We start from the raw sequence: 20,919 nt of genomic DNA, 5'->3' as shown, positions 1-20,919 counted from the left end.
ATGTGCTAATTACTAAGAAGGCACTTGCTAAGTTGGATCCCTCTATAGGAGCCACGATTAATCACGGAAGAACAGACACCTCCTTCCTCCTTTCTGAGCTAATTTTGTCTCTCCCTTTTTAAAAATTCATCATGAGTTCTGCTGATCAGTGTTATCAATTCCAAATCTAAGATTTAATATTATTTCACTCTTGTCTTTATCATCACCGTCACTACTCTTAACTGTTTGGGAGGGCCACTTTTTTCTTCCTCTTGGAAATCATTCTTCCCACATGCACAGTACTAAGACTACAACTCCACCTGTGTTCAGGGGTTCAGCTGACACTCATGACATGGAGAGGGAACACCTGACAATCGGGCCGTCTTTGCCTCTGTCATCCCCCAAAGCCCCAGGTGAACACTCTCAATCTTATCCCTCTGTTGTTGCTCCTCCGATGCTGCAGAAGTTAAAATAGGTTGGTAATACCGGCCTGGAAACGATTGTTCCTGGGCTGCGTGGAAGATGGGGAAGACAAGAAACCCAGGTGTAGAGATTTTTCTACGGGCCATAGCAGGCTTTGCATCAAAGCAGGCAGCCAGCCCGAGCGAGTCCTTTCCTCTGCTTTTGCCACCTTTGCACCCGAGTGTTGCAATCGCTGCAGAGAAGTGGCAGAGAGGCAAGTGGAAAATTTCACAGCCCTGCAGACATTGGGCACAAGAAACTTCACAAATCTGGAATTGAAGGGGGCCCTTCGCTGTGGCTCAGATAAAGAGCCACACTCCTGCCTGGCCCTGGAGTCTGTCCTGCTCTCTGCAGCTTTAGCCCCATACTGTCTTTTTTAAAGAATTTCTCCTGTCGATCCCACAGCTCTAATTCTGCCCCTCTTCCCTCCCATACCACAGCACCATGAGGTCCTGCAGACATCTGAGTGCCCCAGGGAGAGCTGATGGCTGGTCCTGGGCCAAAGCTAGCTTTTATACTCTGGCTCTGAGCTCAGTCGCAGGCTGTGACCAATAATGACACTTCCCCTTGACATAGTGCCTGTCTTCTGGGGAACGGCAAGTGCTTCTCTAAAGCACTTACTGATCATCCCAGCCACACAGGGAGGTACGAAAATGGAACCATTGCTTCCCTTTACAGAGAGCGAAGTCAAGCGACTTACTTTCGGGATCACGAGTGTTTTTCCGGTGCTGGGGATTAAACCCAGGAACTCAGGGACGCTAAGCAAACACTGTACCTCTGAGCCATAACCCTAGCAATGTTTTCTCACTCTGACTCCCTCCCGCCCTGTCTTTGCTGGCTCAGTTTTGTTGAGACAGGGCCTCCTGTAACCCAAGCTGACTTATTCCTCCTGCATCTACCTTCCCTGCGCGCTAGGATCGCAGGCACACACCACACATTCCAGCAAGTAGTGGCTTCTTCTGAGCAACTTTGTATCTCACCTGGGGTTGGGTTGAAGTTTCCCAGAACTATCATCAACTTTGTGGGGGAGGGAAAAAAAACAACATAAAATATTGGTTAGGCCACAACTGGTTTCCTGGGTCAAGAACAAAAATCAAAATTAGTAAATTAAAAACAAACAAAAACAGGTCCTGGAAAATGGTCTTTGGTGAATTATCGCTTTGGTTGACCAGATGACCAGGTTGTTGGAAGAACTGATTGAATGATGAATGTATTTACCTTTTTTTTTCCTTCTGGGCTGTTCCCACACTAGGTATTTCTCACCTCCCCTGTGAAAGGAAAAAAGACAACACCAGTGCCTGTGACCCAGCTGCTGAGGGAAGTTTCCATGTTTCCATGGTGAAGTCTCGGAGAGGCTTCCTGGGAGCAGAGCACAGTGAATGCTGTAAGTGAACAACCGGCCACAGAGTCTTCTTGCCTTGGAAAGATCACTGAACCTGGTGTGAGGGGCTGTTAGTGTGATCCCTGAGTAATCCTCCAGTGGAGTCCTTGTTTTCAGTAGAGGCTCTGTGTGTTTTAACCAGGAACTTGCCTTTCCCTTTCCGTGGCTTCTGCGGAGCACTGCTAGTGGTCAGCTTGTGGAATGAAAATGCAATGCAGGAACTATCTGCCCTTGTTACCGGCATAGATGATGGTCTCAAATGTATAGGGGAATGTTCGGAGCGGTTCTAGGCTGAGGATTAAAGGCCTGGATTTCTCTGCAAAGCTACTATTATTATTTATCCCAGGTTTCTTTTGCTTAACCAGAATGTTGGGTTTTTGTTTGTTGTTGCTTGCTTGCTTTTCTGACCCTAAAAAATCTCAGACCTATAGGGAAGAACAGCTATTTAGGGTTCTTCTCTGATTCAGAATTGACTAAATAATAATAATAATGATAACAATAATAATAATGATGATAATGATAGGCTTTTATCGGGGTGTTGGTCTGTGATGTTGAGATTAGTAAAATGTGCTTCATGTCATCTGAAGGTTCTTGACAAGTTTTAGAGTCTAGTGGTTGATAAAGTGGCCCATTTCAAGCTTCTAGGAGCCTATTTGCTGTGACACTTAAAGTAGGTTTGCCTAGCTCTGCCGTTTGATGGTGTTACTCTACTCTCTCTCTCACACACACACATACAGAGAGACAGAGAGAGAGCAAATTTTAGGAGAGTGCATTTGCTGCGAAACTTAAAGTGGGTTTGCCTAGCTCTGCTATTTGATGGTGTCACACACACACACACACACACACACACAAAGAGAGAGAGAGAGAGCATTTGCCTAGCTGTCATTTGATGGCAACTCTCTCTCTCTCAGGCACACACACACACATACACAGAGAGAGAGAGAGAGAGGGAGGGAGAGAGAGAGCATTTGCCTAGCTCTGTCATTTGATGGCAACTCTCTCTCTCAGGCACAGAGAGAGAGAGAGAGAGAGAGAGAGAGAGAGAGAGAGAGAGAGAGAGAGAGAGCATTTGCCTAGCTCTATCATTTGATGGCAACTCTCTCTCAGGCACACACACACACACACACATACACACACATGCGCGTGCACACACACACGCACACATATACACACATACAGAGAGAGAGAGAGAGAGAGAGAGAGAGAGCATTTGCCTAGCTCTGTCATTTGATAACAACTCTCTCTCTCAGGCACACACACACACACACACGCACACACACACACTCCACAAAATGTAGGAGACTGTTGACCAGGAAGGATACAACTACAGGAAAGTCCTGGGTGGTCAGTGAACACCTCTGAGGAAAGAAGCAGTGGTATCTTCACATTTTAGAATATAAAGAGCAAACTTCAGTTAGAATTTGTGGGCGTGAGAGATATTTATTACACATTTTGAACCTTCTAAGTCTTTCTTTAAATTTTGCTCCTTGTTTCTAAGTGTGGACAAGAGGTTTCCTGTGGAGGTCACAGGAAAACTGCTGAGCAGGTTCTCATTCTGAGTGGGTTTCAGGGAAGCCTGAGTCACCAGGCTTGGTAGCCATTGCCGTTATCCTCGGTGCCATCTCAGGGGCTGCCGAACTTCTTCATGACCCAATCACAATTACTTTCCAGTCTTTTACCACTTAACTCTTTATGGTTGCCTAAAAGGTTTCATAAAGGTTTCATACAGCACAGAGAGAAAGGGAATGGATGTCAAAACGCTTTTAAAATACTCATGACTTTTTAAACATTTATATTAAGATATTTATCCCTCTTTCCTTGTGGTTTAAGAGTATTGCCAAAATGAACTAGTTCAGTTCAAAACTTCCTGGCTCTTTGTAGCTCAGGGAAGGTGCTGTTGTTTTCATGTCTTCTCACTTGTGGGTGTGGGCCTGTGTCTGTGGAGGTTAAGAACACATCCTGCTCTTCCAGAGGACCAGAGTTTGATTCCCAGTACACACAGAGCAACTCACAACTGTGTTTGACTCCCAGCTCTAAGAGATCCAGTGCCCTCTACTGGTTTCCATGGGCAACTGCACATATGGAACACACACACACACACACACACACACACACACACACACATACACACACACACACGAATTTTAAATTCAGATTTTCTTGGTGCTTCATTGTAGCTCAAGGTGCTGCTGTTTTTGTGTGTTTTCACTTATGGGTTCTAGAAGTATGTGACTTGTTCTGTGGTCAGGGCTTCTATTCTTAGTCACACTATTAAGGTCAAGTATATTGATGACTCCAGGCAGGTCACAACCCCACCACCACCAAAGACAGTGGTATTTTATAAATCTGTGGGTTACTTTATGGTTCTTGTTCATTATCTATGGACAACTAGCTTGGTTTAGAATTTACACAGGCAGGAGAATTGTATATGTACAAAAAACTTACCACAAAAGTTTCTGTCACTATCATGGAATAATTTGGGGCCCTGTTGGTTTTGAGGGTTATGATGTTTCACTGCGGACCCTATTTTTCCTCAGGTAGCTTGTTGGCGTAGAGGTATTTTTTGAGGGGAAGGCTGGTCTTCAAGGCAGGGTTTCTCTCTGTAGCTTTGGAGCCTGTCCTGGACCTCACTCTGTAGACCAAGCTGGTCTTGAACTCACAGAGATCCTCCTGCCTCTGCCTTCTGAGTACTGGGATTAAAGATGTGTACCACCACTGCCCTGCTTAGTGATGTTTTTTTAAGGTGCTGTTTTCATGGGAAGTGTGTGTCTTATAGAAAGCCACTTTCAGGCCTAGCTTCACTTGAAATGAGAACAGTTTCTGTGATAAGGTCAACTTTGTGCCTAACGCGGTGGATCTGCCTTGCAAGCCATTGCTCTGAAGGACTCATGGCAGATTTCAGGCATTCTGTGAGGTTCTCAAAGGTCCTGAAGTCTAAGTTTGGAGATGCCACATGGCCAACTTTAGAGGCACTTGAAAATCCCTCTGTAAACAGACCGAGTTGAGAGGAAGAAAATACGAAATTCCAGAGACCTCCTTAAGCATGCCAAGAACTTTCTTTTCAAAAGTACATCACTTGAGATGAGAGGGGAGCATTCCACTAGTAAATACGGTATCAGCCACCTCTCCTAACCTTACTCCACCTTCTAACCCTTGGCTTCTATTTTCCACTCGTTCTAGCATGCCACAAAGGGGCAGTACTAGCGGGGGAATGCAGGTTATTTTTAGGGGAGTGTGTATTTGCACACAGACGGGCATAAGTGTGGGTGCCACACGGTGAGAGCAATAGTCGCAGCCACAGCAGCAGCGACAAAGCGGCCCGGCCTCAACGGCTCTCGCGGACTCTGCCTCAGCCTCTCTACTCATTGCATTCACCCCTCTGCACGTCTCATTAACATCCTCTCCCATCTGTCAAAGTCTTCCTTCCTAACAGTTGGCCTTTACCCATGGAGGGCTCTCCCCTGGCTCCCAGAGGGTGGAGAGGCATCGAGCCTTGCACAAGAAGGGACAGGCGGTGAAAAGCCAGTGAGGAGACCAGAGACCTGCATTTTTTGCATTTGATGTGGCAGGTGGCTCTGTAACTGGGGGCCCAGCACCCCTGGGGACCCATTTCAAGATGGGCAGCAAGAGAAAGTGAGACTGATGATCTTTGCAGTTCTAGCATTTTGTGTCTAGTGTCACCAAGATGTCATTCTGCTAGGAAGCAGGAAAAATCCTCAGTTACCCTCTTGGACTCCAAAAAACCAAACAATGATTTGCTATAGCCTAGTTCTCGGCTGCTTTTGTTTCGATACACTGAATGTGGTCCTATGATGTCAAGATGGCTTAACAGATAAAGCATACCCTACCAACATTCAATCCCCCAGTCCCACACGACCGAAGGAGAGAACCAACTCCTTCAAACTGTCCACTGATCTCCCCACACTTGTCACGGCATGTATACATGCACATATAAACACATGAATAAATAAATGCAGTAATCTTTAAGATTTTTTAAAAAATTATGTGTATGTACGTGTATGTGAGTACAAAAGTCCTCAGAGCGCAAAAGAAAGTATCAGATTCCCTGCAGCTAGAATTGCAGGCAGTATGGATGCTGGCAGCTAGCAAGCCCGAGTGATCCCCCTGTCTCCATGTCCTTACAGCAGCATGGAGGTTACAAGCGTCCTCACGGCTATGCTTGGCTTTTTATGTATGTGTTGGAGATTCATAGTCTTATTCTCTGAGCCATCTCCCTAGCCCCATCCAGCCTATTTTTCTTCCCTAAAAGTAGATGCTAAATGTCAATGATATGTGTGATACAAATGTGGGTAAGGGAAGCATTTAAGGACATCATATTACAGAGTAACGATCAGCAAGCTTGGGGATTTTCTGATACTTACAGAGCAAAATTCCACACAAAAGTGTGTCTCTTCCTCTTTTCCAACTGAGTGCCTTGTAGTCCTGTTTGTGAGCAGCCTGCACTGTCTGTCTGTGGATGGAGATGTTTTTATCTCTTACAGTCATGTCATTGTGTTGACATTTGTGTTCCCTTTTATTCCCAGTGTGGAGCTGGGCCCGAAGTTGCCTGAGTATAAAGTCACGGGTAGCTCACTACTTAGAGGGGAGAAATGGTGGACTGGCTGAAATGAGGCCCAACTTCTGCTCTGTAGTGTTTGAGGGGAAGCTACCAGAAGCCAGTTTAGAAAGGCAACGTACTGCCCTGCTTTTGAGGGTGGCAGGAATGAAAGAGTCCAAACGTTTGTGTGTTTTTCTGACCCCTTTTCAGAGTAACTGCCTGGGGTACTTCTTAGAGTGTGCCTCAGAAGAAACAGAAGCAAACACTGCTCTGCCTGTTCAAACAGCCCTGAGACAGGGGATATGAATCCTAGTCTCCAGAGTAAGAGAACTGCACGTGTACATTCTACTAGGAGCACATGGGTGGTTTCCCAGCATGTCTGGCAGGCTGGAGCTTTTAGAGTTGTGTCTACGATACCAATTTCTATAAGATGGTCATTTAAAATCATTCTGAGTTAGATAAGGAGGGAAATTATTAATAGCTTGTTAGGGGTTGGAGTTCCCTCCATGTGTTTAGTCCTTGTTTGAAATTGCAGATTGGCCTGCACCTGACAGAGGTGAGGAGTCTCTGTCTAGCACTTTCCATGCAGGAGCACAGAGGATTTCTACCAGGGTTTCTCATTTGGAGCTTTTGAATCTCTTCCTCCCCCTTCCTCATACCCACTTCTTGGGCTGTCTTGTTAGTTCCAAGCCATTGCTCTTGTATGCTACCTGGAGAAGAAACCTTTCTTGAGACCCTTCTATGGGCTTCTACTTCTGGAAGAGGGCTTCAGCATTGCTCCTGAAAGTTAGGACTTGTTCTAACCCTCTCAGGCATATATCTCTCCTCAGCACCTTCTTCCCCCAGTGTGAAGCCCCCCCCCCAGCAGTTTCATGAAAGGGAAGAGCACACACCGTCCAGAATGAGTCTTTGGAAAGAAGAATACTTGTCAATGTGTGCCATATTTGTGTTCTTGGGGGGCGGAGGAGGACAATAGCAGCCTAACTGTGGTGATTTCTAATTGCAGGGGTCTGAGGTAAAGTGTGTGCATCCTGTCGACATTTAGAATGCTATTTGTTAAAAGAAGGTTATAAACCAGAGTGAATTCCCAGTCCAGGATGCAGAACTGCACCAGCTCTATTCCCTGTCCTCAGGAGGTTATCTCAGAAGAGCTCTATTAGGGACAGAAATGCCAGGTATTCAGGTCTTCCAACAGGGATGCCAGGCAGAATTACTCAGATCCAGGTGTCCAGGAGCCTCGGACTTAGACCTCCCAGCAGGGGGATAAGGTCAATCCATAAATCTGTGTGCCCCAAGAAGGCAAGGGGCAGATAAAACAGTTGAAAACAAGTCTTGTGTTGGGTGCTTTTGTGCAAGTGTTTGAGAACTCAGAGCCAGGGAGTTCTCATTAGAGGCGTGTGGGCCAAGGGTCTGATGCAGTACTGTATAATAGATAATCTCTAAGAAGAATCTCAGATTGAAAGAACTGATTTGTTTTCTTTCATCTGGATGGATACATTACATGTGAGAAGAGTTTGCAGTGCAGAATCCCTTTAGGTGGGGTAGAAAACTACATCCATGATGCCTATTTTGAAGCAAATTAGTCTTTCAAAGTCTTTTCTCTTTCTATTTCTGCTTATCTTCCTGAAACAATTTACTTCACTACCGTCATCAAAATTGGAATAAAAATATGATGGCGCATAGACAGTGGTCGTTGTCACAGCCTTTTGGTGTTTTGATACAGCGTCTCCAGTAGCTCAGGTTGGCCTCAAACTGTTATATAGCCAAGGACTATCTTAAACTCCTAATCCTCCCACCTCCCCCTGCCAAGTTCTAGAATTATAGGTAGTGCCAACTTAACTCAGCTTTCCAGAATGTTCTGTTTTGGTAACTCATGCAAATTCTTTGGAGTATCCTTGTTAAGCCCTTAGCCAACTTTTACTGTCTTTGGTGGTGATGCTGGGAGAACTGGGTCTTAGACCCCCAGCAGAAGACCCTGAGCTAGGGGCTACCACTATCTCAGTCAGAATGTCCACCATCAAAATAAAAACATTAACATTTGGAACACCATATTTTGCCCATCTTAAAACCCTTTTTCTAAAATCATTTTCTAAACTTTCCATTTGGTTTCACTTCTTTGGGTTATTTTTTTTCCTTCTGGAGCTTTTGTTGCTTGCACAGGGGTGATTTTTTTAAAAAGCTTCTCCAAGGCTATACTCTAAGACTGTGTGATAGGCATTCTTCATGCCTGGGGCTCTGTGAATTGTCTCCCTCTATAAGCATTATAAGACTCCTGCAGAACAAAGGCCTAGGCACAAAGGTCCTTCTCTTCCACCATGATGAGCCCTAGTTTTCTAGTCTCTTTTGCCTTTTCTTCTTTCTTCTCCAAGGAATGGGGCTGTGAGATAGGGTGCTGTCTTTCAAAAGGAGGCCACTGTTGTCTGTGCAGCAGATTCCCCCCTCTCTTTAGCCACCTCAGTTTCTATACCTGTCTCTGGCTGTCACGCTTGTCCTTACGGGTAGTTTTCCTCCCTTGACTCTCAGGGGATTAATAAATGAAATGTATTAACACTGGTGGATTACTGCTTAGCTGCTGGCACACATAATGTGGGACAGAGTCATTATCCTGGATTTGAAGGAAGTCACTTCCTGCCCCCTTTTTGCTGCTGCTTTAGGGGTCAGAGTAGCTAACCATGGGCATTTCAGGACTATCACTGAGGTTTGCAGTTCATGTTCCTAGCTCCCCTGGTGATCTATTTCTGTGCCTCAGCTGTGGTGCCAGTTGTCTTAGCAACCTGTTGGCTGGCACTTCCCTAAAGGCAACCAAGGGAGTGGCAGTGGATGTGGGTGGCCTCCGGGAGGGGGTCAGAAGGGAGCTGGCAGTCACCTGGCACAGAGAGGATTTTCCATTTCCTTCATCTGGGCCAGCCTCCAGGAGGAGGATGTCACTTACTAGGTGTATCATGGGAGTGTCATTTACTGAGGATCAAACACCGCATGGTTTGGCATAGATATCTTCCAATAGAGAACAGCAAGCCAACTAGCGGAGCATCCGGGCAGCATGTGGGAACGCGAGGCTGGGATGTTTGGGATCTCAATACATTTGATGGTATCGGTTTTTCGTGTGAATTGGGTTAATGTTCTGTGGATAATCAGCACTAGTGTTCAGAGCTGGGGATGTGAGCTGGGAGGAACCAAAGGTCGGGAGATGGCAAGAGAATGAAGGGAACACTAAAACCTCTCATCTTGCCTCCTTTTCCTGTTGACTGGTCTGGCCTGAAAGCTCCCAGTGTAAGCAGAACTTTCATACTGGGCCCTGGTAATCCATCTCCATGCCCAGCCCTGAAGCTGAACACTGCTCACCTTGTGTTCTGCTCTGCCAGTTTCCCCTCCTCCCATCATGCCACAATGAACTGGCATCAAGTGTCTCCTGCCATTTTCTGACTTGAAACCAAACATAGAAATCCTAAAAGTCTGTGGCCTCATTTGACCTTGCTTACTTTTTAAAGGGGGGGTTGTTTGTGTGTACATTATGTATCTGCCTGCCTGCCTCCCTGCCTATATGTCTGTACATGAAAGTGTCCACAAAGGTCAGCAGAAGGTGTCTGATTCTCTAGAGCTGGAGGAGTTAGAAACAGTCCTGAGCCTCCTGACATGGGTGCTGAGAACTGAACTCAACTCCTCTGGAAGAGCAGCGACTACTCTTAACCATGGAGCTGCTTCTCCAGCCCAGACTGTGCCAACTTTTAAGTTTAAAACTGAGTAGTCCTGTGAAGTTCTATGACCATTTCTTGTACAAGCTTTGGATGGTGACTTCCTCTGACATTTTCCCCTGGAGATGTCAAGGCACTGTTTTTTAACAGAGACAGAGACAGGAGGCAGGCCTTCACAAGGAGATGGAGAACCAAGGAATCAGATAAGGTTGTCCTAGGCATTTGAGATGGACAGTGATGTGGAAAGCCTATCCTGACTTGTCTCCTCATTAACATAGTTTCTCTAGATGCAGTAGTATTTGTTCCTCTGAATGTCCACAGTTGAGTTGACGCAAGTGTGTGTGACTCTCTTCACCATGGTGACTCCAGTGAGCATCTCACCTAGCAAGGTTAGCATCCTTCAAGTACTCAATGACTACTCAAGTCTTTTTCCACAGCCAGAAAAGGGATAGATAATAAGACCTGAGACTTGAATTAAGAGAGATAATTTTGGTGAAAAAAGGAACTCTGGGGATAGTGGTTGACACTTTTACAGTTTGTTTAAATGTTTCCTAAGATATAAAACAAAAAAAAGTAAAAGAAAGAAAGCTACTGAGAGGTAGCTTGGTTGGTGAAGTGCTTTCTTAGGAAGTAACAGTCCTGAGTTCTATTCCTAGCACTGCTTAACTGGGTTTGGTGGCTCAGGCCTGTAATCCCAGGATTTAGGAAGTGACAGCAGGAGGATCCAAAGTTTAAGGTCATCTTTGGCTATATAGTGGGTCTGAGGCCAGACTGGGCTGCAGACCCCATTTCAAAACAAAGGAAGAAGTCAAGTGAAACGGGCTTGTTAGACAGTGTGTAGCATGCCCAGCTTACTTATTATTCTCAATGATTAACATGATAGAAGACACTTTGTATACTTGGAATAACAATACCTCTTAAGTGCGTCTTCACACTATAGAAGGGGTGGTTTTAAAAGATGATTCTATAATTCCTAATTGAATACTTTGTGATAAGTACTCATTATCATTAATGGCTCACTAGCATAAAGACAGTTCCCTCGTGTTGACATGATCAAGAAATACAATTAATGTGAGTGACATTTCAACTAGAAGGCTAAAATATCCAGATTTGATGGTAGCTCTTTATTTTTAAATCGTGTGTGTGTGTGTGTGTGTGTGTGTGTGTGTGTGTGTGTGTGTGTGTGTGTGTGTGTATCACTCTATGTACGTAGAAGTCAGGACATCTTGAGGGAATCCATTCTTTCCTTCTACCATGTAAATTTCAGGGATTATACTTCAGGAGGATAATGATGCTTGTTGCTGAACTGGATGACCTAAGTTTGATAAGATTAGTGATAGCCAATTTAAGTCTGTGAGCCTCACACTTCATATAATTCACAACCTAACTATACACATGGTAGATGGAGGTCACCTTAGAATAGTCTGCTGCCTCTTCTTCCTCAGCTCCTAATTAGTCATCACATGGGTAGATGTGAATTAAATAACAGGGGATGGGTGCCCTGGGTTCAATCTAACAGGCTATCAGACCAAGAGTGGGTGGCTAGAGTTCTCTTGCCACCCCTTCTCTCTTTGAGACCATGAACAAGCTACTCTCTCATTGCTTTATTTCCTTGTCTTCCAAAGACAGTGGCCACTGCCACTCTACGGCATCAGATTCCACCAGATCTCAGTAGCTCAGGGGTGATAGATCTGTCAAAATTACCTGTGTATATAAACTGAGGACTGCTGGAATTTTAGGTGATTTTTTTAGTATTAGTAAAACTGAAAGGCATAGTTAGGAAGATGCAATAGTTTTGCCTATATAAAGCACAGGGAGATTCCCAACGGCTATTGGTATGAGTGGAACTATGAAACAGAAACACAGGACTATATTTGATGTAGTTACCAGATCTAGGTAGTGGTAGAGAAAAAAAATGTCTAAAACTGATGATCTGACACTGAAGATGGAAGAAAGCCTGAAGATAGATCTGTGTTCTTCTGTCTTATTCTAGCAAACATTTACTGAATATTTGCAAAAGCTGGGCATCCACAACAGCTAAGGAGCTTTCTATCACTAGGCATGGAAATGAGAAAATAAGCAACCCCTTATAGCATGAGCAGTGTTCTCCCAGTGGTACCTACAGCATCCTGTGGATGCAAACCAGTGTGGCATCTTCTGAGATCAGGCCCTCATCCTTAGACCTGAGGGATGAGTAAGGTATTAACCAAAAAACCAAGGTACATCAATCAGCATACACCGTGTAACAAGTGATTCCAACATATAGTGGTTTATAACAACATACCATATTATAATTCTGTGGATCGCTGGGGCTACTCTGTTGTCTGCTAGCTAGGCTGAAAACTTGTTAGTCTAGAATGGTTGTTAGAAAGTTTAACAGACTGAAAGGACAAGGGATCTTCAGGTGGGGCACCTTGTTTCTACTTCATGACATCTCATCCTGTAATAAGCTAGTCAGCCTTCCAGCTTCCCCCCCCCTCCTCCCTTTCCTTTTCTTATTCCTCCCTCTGTGTGTTGGTGTGTGCTTGTCTTCTGAGGCAGGGTCTTACTTGGTAGCCCAGGCTGACCTGGAACTCAAAGCAATCCTTCTGCCTCAACTATTCAAGTGCTGGGATGACAGATGGTGAAGCACCATGTTCAGTTAAGACTGAGCTTCTCCAGATCACAATCCCACAGGGTCCACAGAACAGCAAGGGATGGAAAATATCACTCACCCATGTGTATCAATTCCTCTTGGGCCACCGATAGTAAATTGCCTAGGAGGTTCAACTCAGGGGGTCCAGCAAATCTCTGGTTCTAGGCACACAGAAACATGTGCAAAGCTCATTGTAAGAGGACACGGCATGTTGGAAAACTGCAGCACTTCAGGGTGGTTAGACAAGAGCATGTGAGAAATGACAAAGGGGACTAGATCATAAGGTTTCTTTTCAGGAAGCTCTGGAAGCTTTAAGGGTTTTCTGTATGTAGGTGTGTATGTGTGTGCGTGTGTGTGTGTGTGTGTGTGTGTGTGTGTGTGTGTGTGTGTGTGTGTGTGTTTGAGACAAGGTCTCCCTCTGGCTGGCCCAGAACTCATTACATCACTCTGTAGAAGAGGATGGCCTCAAATTTGGTGATGATTCTCCTGCCTTGTGAGTACTACTATTTCAGGCCTGAGCCATCACACCTGGCTTATAGAATATCTTAAATGGAAGAATAGCCACAGAAAGCTTTTAAGAAGGATGCTGGCATGATTGATAGGATGACTAGCGACACAAAGCCTAAAGCACTTCAGATCATTCCCGTAAAGATGTCCCAAGGATGGCTAAGAACAAACAGAACCAGCCTGACTCAGTGGTGGTGCAGAGCCCATGAGTGCTTTTGAAACTTATGACCAGAAAGAGTTTGGGGATTCTCATAGTACAGAAGAAAGCCACAGGCTCAGGACCTGCCCTCAGTCCGATTCTGGGGGAAGAGATGAGCACAGATGAGGGGCTTGGTCTCTGCCATCAGTTTTTATCAAGTCCCCCAGACTCTTGTTGACTATGGATGTAAACAGTACCCAAGAGAGTGCTGGCTCAATGTGACTGGCTATATTACTGTCACAGGTCAGTCCAGTCAACCACCCTTCTCTTTCCTACACCACCCACCCCATACTCAGAATAGTAAGTATGCCCCAGGTGGTCAAAGGGCTCTCTCAGAACACCTCCTAAACTTGGATTGGATCAATGCTAACCACCCATCCCCTCATTTCCAAATATGACCTGTAATATAATTTTCAGAGTTAGCACTTAAAATATAAAAATGAGGGCTGGAGAGATGGCTCAGAGGGTAAGAGTATTGGCTGCTCTTCCAGAGATCCTGAGTTCAATTCCCAACAACAACATGGTGGCTCACAACCATCTATAATTGGATCTGGTGCCCTCTTCTGGACTGCAGGCATACATGCAGACAGCACTCATACATAATAAATAAATCCTTTTTAAAAATATGAAAATGGAAATGAGTATTTTGTTTCACTAAAATCAAATAAAAGCAAGAGCAAGAGAGAACATTGGGTTTTTATAAGTATATTTTGGGTCTCTGAAACTTGTGCGATGCTGGGCAGATGGGAATGAGGATACTTCTCAGCCCTCCAGGTTATAACTCTAATGTTCAATATGCAATGGAGAAAAATGGGAAGGGTCCCCATGTGTATATGAAATACATAATCCACTGTGTTCTCTTAGTGATGTTATTTTTTTACTTAAAAAGGGGAAATGTAGATCCCTGCAAAAAGGCCTGTGGGTCCTGCTCTCCGTAAATAGTAAATAGTAAATACTGCTCTCTGTAAATAGTAAATACTGAGACTAAATGGGAATTGAAAGAGTGAAGGGAGCAAAGGGGCCCCAAGGCCCTGATGTTGTCTCCTAGGATCAGGCAGGACACTGGATTAGCTCAAAGTCACAGGTTTTGCCACTTGTCTGAGCAGCCTTTAGAAAGATCGCCTTGTGAGATGGGTACACCTTTATCCTGTGGTAGCTGATGAGAATGCGAGTACTGCTCTGCATGCTGGGGGTGGGGGAGGATGCTGCTGGAAGCTCCGCCCTACTATATGCAGCTAGCTGAATAGGATGCCTTATCCAGGACAGTTTGAAGAGCCACTGGGTGCAGTCCCAGCCCACAGGCATCGTTTACTGCTAAGCAACATAGCAAGCATTTTAGACATTTTTATCAGTCTTGGTTAAACCATTATGTGAAGGGCTGATAAAGAAAGATGTGATAAGGGGGAAATCCCTCTCCTAATTTCAAGTGCCCAAATTTGGCAAGCTTTGTGCTCAAGTGAACTGGAAAGGAAAACAAGGCATAGCTTGGAATTCCTGCTTCTGCTTATTGGCTTTAATAGCAGGCCAATGCATAAACATTGACTCATTGTATGCTATTCTGAAAAGAAGATAGGGTTTGCCATGCTTACTCTGCTCTGGCTTCCAGAGCAGAGTGTGGAACCAATGCCAGATGAAGAAATGAGCTAGGCATTTTAGGGGACTGGAGAAACTGCCACCTTTGTGTTTCCTGTTGCTGTTCAAACATGTAACCTTGGGTGACATTTCATATATGATGCTAATGAATGGATGATCTGTTCCAGAAGCCATGGCGCTTAGGGAAGGGAAATAGAATCTTGCTATTGGAAGATGGTCTCTGCCGCCCGTGTGTGGAGTCTGCCACTTGGGTATTGCTACGCTGCGCTACCATTGGCTAGATGGTCCTCTTCCCTTGCTTGTCCTTCAGTGCTGTGACCCTGCTGTGTACCTCTTGGCACTTACTTCCTTAGAAAACATCATACATTGAGGTCTTCAAGACTGACAATTTGTGCAGAGTCACACTTGATTGGCTCCTTGATTAGTGTGTGGGGCAGTCGTCATAATTCGACAGATGGTGTGAGATCGATGGATGCCCATTAAGTATTCTGCATGCCTTATAAAGGAAGATCTCCTGCCCTGATGAGAGAGGGTCATGCGACTCTCTTGCCCATTCAGCAAATTCTGTGGCTATGACAACAATGAATTATCCCTCTCACGCACACCATGTACATACAAACATGCACATGTACCTCTGACAAGGTCTGTGGAAGCCCTTTTGGCTACAGAGGCAAGAGAACTACAGTAAACAAGACAATTTGCATTCAGCAGGCTTTCTAGTCTTGCTCTACAATCTGGGCTTAATAGCACAGTTATGAGCTATCATTTTCTTTAACCTTGACATCAAAGCCCTTCTGCTCTGTCTAGTCTGCTTGTTTTCCCTGTTATATCATTAGTGAATTAGATTGCCTGGCTATTTTGGTTTGCTCATTTTTCTTGAGATAGTCTCATGTAGCCCAGGCTAGCCTCTAGCTTACTAGGTAGCCAAGGATAACCCTGAACTCTGATCCTTTCACCTCTACCTTTCAGCTTCCTGCATTCTATTTCTTTAAACCTAACCTCTGACACTCCAAACTCCATGCCATCTATATTATTTGTTTTTGCCCTTAAGTTATTCACAGTTCTGTTTATGAACAAAATTAGTTTCTGTGATTAAATTATATCTTTGTGGTTAGATTACTTGGTAAAAAAGTGTGTTTCTCCCCTGACAAGCCCCTTTTCAAGTCTATGGTTACCAGTTCTGTTCCCTTGTCGGGAATCTTTCAAGGAGAAGGGAGGGTGTTAGAATGGGAAAACAGAACCAGAGGTTGTTTGTGAAGTAGGGGAAGTTTCAAAGTATTAGAGTTTGACTTCAGGGCATCGCTGGTGTCCCCTCAGTGGCCATCACGTTCCTTCCATTTCTAGTCACATCTGGCCGCTCTCAATCTTATATTGTGACAGAATGCATGTTATAAGGAGTTTCTATCTCTGCCATTTTCAAGTCTACAGTTCTGTGGTATTCATGGTGCTCCTTTCTTCCTTCCATCCACTTGTCTGTCCTTCTGTCCATCCATGTCCAATTTTCTTCTTGGAAATTGAAGCTGGGGTCATCGAGTGTGTTCAGTGGGAAAACATACCTGCCACCACGTCTAGTAACCTGAGTTCAGTGCCTGCGACTCACACGGTGAAAGGAGAGAACTGATGGCCGCATGTTATCTCTCACCATCCTTCCCTCTCCAAGTCCCTTGCAGCCACTTCCTGCCTTTATAATTCTGACTCTAAGTCCCTTCTGCGATTAGACTCATATAGTATTTATCCTATTGTGACTAGTGTGTTTCACTTAACACGATGTTCTCAAGCTTTGTCCATGTTGCAGCATGTATCTAAATTCCTTTGTAAGGTTGAGTATTATACCATTATATAGATAAACACATTCTGCTTAACCACACATCCCTAGATAGACACCTGAGCTCATCCGTAGATAGACACCTAGGGATGCTTCCATCCTTTGCTCTTGGTGAACAATGTTGCTGTGAACCTGGTTGTGCAAGGCCCCTCATGAACTTTCCATCTTGTGTTTTCGTAAAACACAAATGCTTCAAGGAGGCACACACCAATTTTAGAGACAGAACAGTGGCCAGACTTTCTACCTAGCAAAATTATTTGAAGTTTCTTCTTTGCAGAGCCCCTGCCTGCCTGCTGCCTCAAAAGCTCCTGAAGGCATTCAGTCCTCAAATATAAGGCAAAATCTTCAGCTTGTTTCCTATTAAAATGCAAATGCTTCTGGGACAGAGGCCACAGATGAGCTATGAGCACCACGTTGTGAATGAGTTTCGTGGAGCCCATCTTAGATGCTCATTCTGCTCTATCCCAGTTCCTGGCAGCTCGCTCCCTGTTGCTGCAAATATCACACGGCATCGGACTTGTTTATATTATGCTTCTTGGAATCTGGGCCTGGTGACACACAGAAGGTGTGTAGATCGACTTTCGTTCTTGCTGCCTCCATCCAGAAGAAACACAGCTGAATCAGCTTGTGTTCTTCTGTCCCAAAGGAAGGCGACAAGTCAGAAAACATTCTCTGTGGCCCTGAAGAGTCTCAGAATTGTTCTTGTTGCCAGTGCTCCCATGAACAGGCATGGCTGTTCTGTGAGTGTACATGCTATCTTAGCTCATCATCTCTGTGCCCTCTTAGAAAGAGGGGCGGATGCTTCGTGCTGGCTTGTGACTGGGTACCTGATGGTCTACTAGAATCATAATCCAGAGACAATTTAGCCTAGTTTTGTGGCCACATTGGTGACTGCTCATTAATCCCATCGTGCAGTGGCTGCCTTGGAAACAGCACTCATTCTGATAACAGTTGATGATAAGTCTCCATTCTGAGGTAGCCACCTGTCCTGGGTTGAGTTATCATGTGACCCTCCAGCTCTGGTGATGCTGCTCTTATGGCTAAGAGGAGACAGGTTTTTATTCCTTTTATTGTTACTTTAACTGCTGTTCTTGTGATTGTTGCTATAGCCCTGTTTAAAAGGTAAGAAGAGCTGCAGAATATTCATAGGATAGTTGATGGAAGCAAACACTGAATGCTTTTACCGAGAGTACATCCGTGTTTTATGCCGACAGGAAAAGTAGGGATAAGTGGACTCCTCAGACAATCTTCTCTCCCTTTTCAGGCAATAGCTCAGCTGCCTCCCCAGCTAAACAGTTTGGACAGGGTTGTCAAAGGGTAATAGCGTTTAAAGTTAACTGCTTTTAAGTTTTTCCTTTTGGCCTTCTCATATTCTGGACAAGACAGTAAAACTGAAAGTGCTGGGGTCCTGTGGGAAATATGGTGAATAGCTGAAGGGAATCTGTGCCAATAAAAAGGGAGGATTACAAGCAGACGACCATGGGCTGAAGTAGATTGTAAGGTGAAGTTGTCAAGAGGGAAACTGATGGCCAAGTGTTCTTTCCCCTGAAATAGATCGTAAGGTTACGATGCGACAGAGGGGAACTGATAGACAAGTATTTTTCTGCCCTGCCTTCCCATACCCCAAGGACCACTGTGCCTCTTGCGTTGGATTAACACTATCAAGAATTGGAACGTGACGTTGATAGTTGGGTTACTCTCCCATCTAGGGTACTCATAGGTACTCCAGCCCATGCTACTTCATCTTTGTGAGTAGTTTATATCATGAGACATTTCTATATATCTGTGCATTTGTAGCGAGAATATTATTATTTAATTTTATTTTATAACAGCCCAACAAACAAATCTCCCTGGGAGCAGGGAGGCTAGAGGCTAGCAGTGTGTTGGTCACTCTGCCCAAGACATTTTGCATTGGGTCGTTTTGTTTTGTTTCTGTTCCAGCTATGACTTCAGATGACTTTAGCTGTTTGGAATTTACATGCCTGTTCCCCCCTGTGCATCAGGATGTGGCTGTTGAAGTCATTTCTGTAATGAGAGGCTGCATCACGCTGATCCAAGGCAGGCTTTGGCTTTGGTGTTAGGCACTAGCTGGTCTGTCCCTAACAAGGGGGGCAATGCTATTGGAAACTTAAGTTGTGGGGATGGAAAGAAATTGTTCTCATGGAAAGAAATAAGTCTTTCACGTGGAAATTTTGGAATAGCTTGAAGAGAAATTAGAGAAATACAAACCAGGCTCTAAATGCAGTAAGCAGTCACCACTGTTAGCATATGCATGCACTTCCTTCTGGAAGGTTCCTCCTACCTTTCTCAGTCTCTCTCTTGTCTCTTCCTCCCTCCCTCCCTCCCTCCCTCCCTCTCTCTCTCTCTCTCTCTCTCTCTCTCTCTCTCTCTCTCTCTCTCTCTCTCTCTCTCTCTCTCGTCTCTTCCTCCCTCTCCCTCTCTCTCTCTCTCTCTCTCTCTCCCATTCTTCATTCTTCACTCTCTCTCCCTCATTTCCTTTTTCTACTCCTTCTGTTTTCTTCCTTTCCTTTCTTCTCTCCCTCCACTTGTCACCCTTCTCCCCCTGTTCTCCTTCCCCTCACAACCCCCCCTCCCGTCTCTCTGTCCTTTGTCTTGTTCAAGCAGGATCCCACTCTGTAACCCACAGTAGTCTTGTACTCAAGGATATCCCCCTGACTCAGCTCTCTGCATGCTGCGATTACAGCCCTGAGTCCCCTGCTTTGGTGCAGGGTGTTCTCTGTGAATGCATGAGCCAATGAGCTCATAGAACTTGGCAGAAATAGGACTCCACTCAATGCCCTTCCCCGAGCCTTCTTTCCTCACTCTGAAATATGGCAATGATGCTGACCAATGGCCTTTAAAATCTTTGTGGTGGATCATGTTCCAGCACTTGGATACAAAAGTGAAGTTTTTTCAGTTTTGCTCATGGTATATGTGCCCCAACACTTTACCACTTTTCTTGCTCTGCTGGTATCCATTGTATGATTCCTGCCAAGTATGACCCAATAAGAAATCTGAATGGTATAAAACCTAGAGAAGCCCTCTGATGGCCGGCCAGTTGGGTTCTTTCTTCGCATTTGTAACTTTTAAGAAGTTTCCTTATTCTATCTGCTTTTCATATCTTGTTTGTTTGGTGACAGGTCTTATGTAGCACAGGCTGATCTCAAGCTCAATATGTAGCCAAGGCTCGTGTTTTAAGCACTTGGTCCTCCTGCGTCTACCTCCCAGGTACTGAGATTACAGGTATATGCCACCATGCCTGAAAATGTCACTTTCCTGGAGTGCCCCCTGAACCTGCTGTACCTTCTCTCGGTGCTGATGGCTCTCAGTCTCTGCAGATGCTTCTGTCTTGCTGGCCTCGGGCAGCTGGAACACTTTGGATTCCTTCACAAACTTCCCCAGTTGTCTGGAATGACCTCCCTCATCTTAGGCTCCTGGCCACACCTTCCCTTTGGCATACCTGCCCATATCTTCAGTTCTTGGAGCTCTTGTTGTCCTGCCAAACTACACTTCCCTGACCTCATTTCCTAGGGCGTGCTGCCTGTCCAGACCCTCGTCTGAATCACGTTCACAGCTTCTTCCCATTTCATGGCTCCTGTCTTTACACCTGCGTGGTACTCATCTTTATGGCATCTTTCTTGATCAATTCCTCTTGGCTCTGTCTTGTAGCTGCAAGGACATAAACTCCAAACAGCTAACAGTGCAGGGGATTTGCTTTGTTTTTTCATTTAACAAGGTTTAAAATTTTTTGAGGATGATTTCAGATTTAAAGGAAAGTTGATCGGAAAGTACCAAGCGTTCCCACAGTCCTGGCTTCCCTCCCCCAGGACTTTCAGCATCCCCTCTTAGTAAAGTCCTACCGTATATGCTTGTTGTAGTGGGTGAAGCCATATCCGTCTACTGTTACTAACTGAAAACCGCAGCTTAGCTCTGAGTTTGTTCATTTCACACTCTGTGGGTTTGGACAGATGTTCAAACGCATGTCTCCTCCATTGCTACCTCACACAGAGGAGTTTTACTACCAAAAAACTCCCTTATGGTCTGCCTGTGTATCGCCCCTCCTGATCTTTAAACCCATGATCTTTTTA

The 20,919-nt window shown here is 44.9% G+C and overlaps 1 protein-coding gene across 13 annotated transcripts in view; it reads left to right on the top strand.

Moving 5' to 3' along the window:
- The window catches only part of Atxn1 (ataxin 1), a 395,773-nt gene that overhangs the window by 250,818 nt on the left and 124,036 nt on the right, over positions 1-20,919 (top strand). For 12 of the 13 annotated variants that reach the window (XM_040755915.1, XM_040755911.1, XM_013110596.3 and 9 more), the window contains one exon: positions 1,694-1,825. The exons of the other annotated variant lie outside the window; for it this stretch is intronic. The gene's annotated coding sequence lies outside the window, so the exon portion shown is untranslated. The remainder of the gene's footprint in view (positions 1-1,693; positions 1,826-20,919) is intronic. 13 annotated transcript variants of the gene reach the window in all.

The sequence above is a fragment of the Mesocricetus auratus genome, unplaced genomic scaffold, assembly GCF_017639785.1.
Source record: "Mesocricetus auratus isolate SY011 unplaced genomic scaffold, BCM_Maur_2.0 Super-Scaffold_100013, whole genome shotgun sequence".
NCBI classification, from domain to species: domain Eukaryota; kingdom Metazoa; phylum Chordata; class Mammalia; order Rodentia; family Cricetidae; genus Mesocricetus; species Mesocricetus auratus.
This window is presented reverse-complemented; position numbering and strand designations above follow the sequence as displayed.